The sequence below is a fragment of the Furipterus horrens genome, unplaced genomic scaffold (assembly GCF_987537825.1).
Source record: "Furipterus horrens unplaced genomic scaffold, mFurHor1.1.pri manual_scaffold_1, whole genome shotgun sequence".
NCBI lineage: Eukaryota > Metazoa > Chordata > Mammalia > Chiroptera > Furipteridae > Furipterus > Furipterus horrens.
In genome coordinates this window covers 51195564-51200990 of record NW_028327171.1, presented here as the reverse complement: position 1 = coordinate 51200990, position 5427 = coordinate 51195564, and the positions used below count along the sequence as shown (strand labels likewise).

At 50.2% G+C, this 5427-nt stretch overlaps 1 pseudogene; it reads left to right on the top strand.

Annotated features, from left to right (window-relative positions):
* The first annotated feature begins 3439 nt into the window (after positions 1-3439).
* Positions 3440-4524, top strand: LOC150021088 (coatomer subunit epsilon pseudogene; annotated as a pseudogene).
* Positions 4525-5427: the final 903 nt, after the last annotated feature.

Sequence of the window (5427 nt, the reverse complement as noted above, 5' to 3'; positions counted from 1 at the left end):
GTGAGCAGCCAGCCCCGGCGGGTTCGACTCCGCCCATACCCCGGGTACTTGCAATTTCAACTTCTCCAGGGCCTCGCTGCTCTCCTTCCGGTCATCAGACTGCACAGTCAACAGGTACTCCTCCGACAAGGGAACCGTTATCTGCAGGCGAGTCTCAGCTGCTGTTCCCGCTGGTTCGAAGCTTATGGTGGCATGGAGCTTCTGCAACAAGTCTCTCCCAAGTAATGGAAATGGGCAATCTGGGATTACCAGAAAAGAGTGGGTGATTGTTCCCTGCCCCAGGTTGGTGATTCTAGCCTTTGTCCAAGGGTAGGCCTCGCCCCTACCTGTAGCCCCTATGATCTTTGTGGTTGTCTTTTGGATTTGTCCTTGAGGTTGCTTCAATACGGAAAAAGTGGCTCCCGTGTCGACCAGGAAATCTATAGGTTTTCCTTCGACATTAAGGGTGACCATGGGCTCCTGGGAGCCAATAGGCAACGAGCCCTGGCCCCGTCAGTCTGAGGTTTGTAGCAGCACCGCTGGGCTTGCTTCCCGCCCCTTCAACTTAGGGCAGTCCTTTTTCCAGTGCCCCTTCTCCTTGCAAAATGCACACTGGTCCTTCTCGACTCTCGGACCCTTGCCTTTTTGGAATTTGCCCTTTTTTCCTTCTTCCTTCTTCTGGTTGGTCTGGGCGGCTATTAGGATTCTAGCCATTTCTTTTGCCCTTCCTATTTCTGGGTCATCCCGGTTCACAAACACTTTCTGGGCAATCTCTAACAATTTACTGATATTTTCTCCCTCAAACCCTTCTAGTTTCTGCAATTTTTTCCTAATATCAGGTGCCGCCTGAGCTACAAAGGCCACATTCAAAAGCCTCCTGTTTTCAGGGGCTTGTGGATCTAGTGGGGTATATACCCTATAAGCCTCTGTTAATCTCTCTAGGAAGCTTGCTGGCGATTCCTCCCTCCCTTGGATGACCTCACTCACCTTACTGAAATTAGTGGGTTTCCTGGCTGCGGCTCTTAAGCCCCTCAGCAGAGCCCGGCGATATTGGAGGAGCGCATCCCTTCCCCCCGTCGTGTTGGGGTCCCAGTTCGGGGGCTGATCTGGCAGAATATCTTGTACTTCCCTCCTGCCCATTACTGTGTCACCCTCCTCCCCCATTACTGCCTTCGCAGCCTCCCTCATTATTCTATCCCTCTCTTCGGAGGTAAATAACGTCTGGAGGATTTGCTGGCAGTCATCCCATGTTGGCTGATGGGTCCTGAAGATGGTCTCTAAAAGAGAAATCAACCCTTGTGGCTTTTCAGAGAAGGGGGGGGTTTTGCAATTTCCAATTGTAGAGGTCACTGGTGGAAAAGGGAACATACACTAGTCGGGGTGGTGCTCGGGCCGGGGCATCTGGGGGAGGGGGCACCTCACGGAGGGGAAGTATGGCAGCACCGCCGGGTGACTGTCCTGCTTGACTTCCCCCATACCGTACCCCGCCTCGGGTATGAGGCGGGCTCTGAATGACCTCCCCCCCGTTACCTTCCCCGCCGCTGGAGTCCGGCAGGGCCTGGTTATACGGGGGTGGGGCGGTGGGTGACACAAGTGGATCCTCGGGGACCTCTGGCAACACGGGCTGCCTCTTCTTCTGCTCCCCGAGGAGCGGGGCGCTCGAGACCGCCCTTCCGTCTTTGGCTTGAACCCGGGTGGATGGCCGCGGCGCCGCCGCCACACAGAGGGCCCTCCGATTTCTCGGCCACTTCGACTGGCATTTTCCCACGTATGGTGGGCGTTCAGTGGCAATATCGATCCAGACGTCTATATAGATCATCTGGTCGGGATGGGGAACACTATACACCACCCGCCGCACTGCGAACAGGATCGGCAGGTCGAAGGTCCCCTCCGTGGGCCAACCTATTCCAAAAGTGGGCCACTCTAGGTGACTGAGAGTTCGGAGGACCCCGGGGTCCGGGGCTGGTTCCCCATATCCCCGGGCTCTTTCCTGGAAATCAGAGAAATTTGACAGTAAACAATTCAGGGGGGTGACGGGGGTGGACTTGGTCTGTCCCATCACGGTCACCCAGTCCTCAATGATCCCTGCAACAAGGAAACTGACGAACACACACAAACCACACAAATACACACGCCGGGCCCCTCTCCACTCAGTCCACTCGCTCACAAAGAGGCCGTGGCGGCCTACCTCTTCGTCACACATTCACGTTCCGCTTGCGCAAGCTCGCCGCGCATTGAACAATGCAATTTGGGTGACCTAGTCGCCCGGGGGCAAGCGCCCAACTCTCGAGAGCGTCCTCTCCTTGAGAGTCCCGCGGGTGGACTACCGGCGACGTCTCGCCTACCACCTCGCGGCTACAAAGAGTCTAGACTTTCCAAATTGTGCCGCGGCAAACTTACCGGAGCTCCGTCGCCTTCGGTTTTTGAGGAAACGGATCTCGCTGGGGCCTCCAAATGTTATATTCGATGAGCGAGTCAAGGAATCCTCAGAGACCGATGCCAGTTGATGGATCGATTTATTGGCCAACAGTTTTAACCTGCGCAGGGGCGAACTCCCGATTATGCCCAAAGGCACAATGCTCCCAAGAGCTACCAAAGGGGAGTCGCGCCCGCCCCGCAGTTCGCTGCGTTTTTATGCACTCCTAGCAAGCAAAGCAACGCTACAGAAGCAAATGTGGCGGTTAGCAATTGGCTCATCTTTGGGCAAGCGATTAGATACCATTGGTGCGTTTAAAACTTTTCCTGGCGCGCTAGCTCGACTTTGGCGCCCTTTCCCTTGAGGCCCTGGCAACAGCAGTTTCTAATCTTAGCTTAGCAGCACATCCTGTTATCTTAGCTCAGCTGCAAATTCCGTTACATCCTGTTGTGCAAGTTGCCTGCCTCTGTAACTTTCTATTCCCCTTCTATCTGTCTTCCCCAATGGGCCCCCCTTTTGCTGGTGGGCTCTTTTCCACTCTCAACACCCCACTCATTACATGTGGGGTTACTAGAATTCATTGACCTCCCAAAGTGACACAAAACTATATACCTCTCATTAACATGTACATGGTAGTCTTATATCTAATTATAAATGTGGGCATAGTAACATGAAGTTGAATGTAAAGTTAGAATTCAACTTTGTGAAGAATTGACAAATGAAAAAGTATGTGAGTGGGTATGAAAAGCCATTCTTTCCCAGTCTGTCCCATGATACTTTCCCACTCCGTCCAGTCCAGTTTGAGCAGCACTGGAGCACTATTCATCTTGTTTTCATTTTTTACTTGTGCTTAAAGTCTATCATGAAATAACAATACAGATAGGTCAAATTATGAGACCAAAAATTAATTTATTATTGACATAAAACAAACAATGAAGTAACACTCACAATGATGAAAATTGAAGTTTATGCTGAAGTGGAAGAGCATAGAATGTGAGTTTAAAGATGAAAAGTAGTAAGAGAAGTGGGTGGGACCAGAGCGACATGGCGTCTCCGGGCCCCGGTCCGATCTCCGGCGGTTCTGGAGAGGTGGACGAGCTGTTCAATGTAAAGAACGCCTTCTACATCAGCAGCTACCAGCAGTGCATCAACGAGGCGCAGAGGGTGAAGCTGTCGAGTCCAGAGAGAGATGTGGAAAGGGATGTCTTCCTGTACAGAGCGTACCTCGCACAGAGGAAGTACGGTATGGTCCTGGATGAGATCAAGCCTTCCTCGGCCCCTGAGCTCCAGGCTGTGCGCATGTTTGCAGAGTACCTGGCCAATGACAGCCAGAGGGACACAATTGTCGCTGAGCTAGACCGAGAGATGAGCAGGAGTGTGGATGTGACCAACACCACCTTTTTGCTGATGGCTGCCTCCATCTACTTCCATGACCAGAACCCAGACGCTGCCCTGCGCACACTGCACCAGGGGGACAGTATGGAGTGCATGGCCATGACGGTGCAGATCCTGCTGAAGCTGGACTGCCTGGACCTTGCCCGGAAAGAGCTAAAAAAGATGCAAGATCAAGACGAGGATGCCACCCTCACCCAGCTGGCCACTGCCTGGGTCAACCTTGCTGTGGGTGGTGAGAAGCTACAGGACGCTTACTACATCTTCCAGGAGTTGGCTGACAAGTGCTTGCCCATCCTGCTGCTGCTCAATGGACAGGCGGCCTGCCACATGGCCCAGGGCCGCTGGGAGGCCGCTGAGGGCGTGCTGCAGGAGGCACTGGACAAGGACAGTGGCCACCCGGAGACGCTGGTTAACCTCATCCTCCTATCCCAGCACCTGGGCAAGCCCCACGACGTGACAAACCCCTATCTGTCCCAGCTGAAGGATGCGCACAGGTCCCACCCCTTCACCAAGGAGTACCAGGCCAAGGAAAGTGACTTTGACCGGCTAGTACTGCAGTATGCCCCAGCGCCTGAGGCTGGCCCCAGATGAAGTTCGTGCAGTGGGAGGGGGAGGCCCAGCCGTGCTGCCCTCCCCACTGGGCCCCCACCTTTGTCCTTCTCCCTCACTTTGGTCAGAGGCAGAGGCTAGAAGCCCAGCCCCCTTCTGTCAATAAATGTCTCCACTCCCGGAAAAATAAATAAATAAATAAACAAAGAAATAAATAAATAAAGATGAAAAGTAGCACATTTTTTTTTATTACCACCCCACCTGATTTATACCATCTTAAAAAATTAGCTTTTATTTTCTGAAAAGCCTTTTCTCTTCTATATCAACACATCTTTATTGGGCCACAGAGAAAACTTAAATTCTCCAAATGTATCTCTTGCAAGAAGAGATTTGCTTTTAGGAACCCTGTGGACAGACCAGGTAGACTTAAGCTAATACATGAAAACTGAAAATAAAAAGGTGGCTTCTTTTCTGGAATTTACTGTTCATAACTTTTGGTATAAAGGGATGAGTATTCTTTCTTTTCTTCTTAGACTCTGCAGATACTCCTGACTCACAAAACTCTTACCTGGCTTGGGTTTGGTGGCTAGAGTCCTTCTTACTCCATTTCGAGAACATTTCCAGATCACTTCTTTTTTTGTCCTTTCCACCAATTTCTATCCTCAGTTTTTCTGGTCTCTCAAAACATGGATTGATCACTTCACTATTTGGTTTGAGTACTTGACTTTTTAATTGCTATTGGATTTTAATCTTTGGTGTATGGCCGCTAGCAGGTGTTCTCTATTTTTACATTATCAAAGTGAAAATTTCTTACTTCAGAGCTCTGTTTCAGTCCTATGTAATGTGTACTCACTGGAATTGCTTTTCACTCATAGTACTCCATCTACAAGGGCATAAAAATTATTATTTTCCTTTACCAAGATGGAGAAAGTAGAGGGTGATAGTTGGAAAGAGAAGTATCCATAGATTTGGTGTCAGAAACTTAATTTATTCACTAAATATTAAATTAAAAGTTTGAATTTAGTAATTAGGATTATGGAATTTCATTTAATTCTGTTATTAATTTATATTCAAAGACACAATACGTA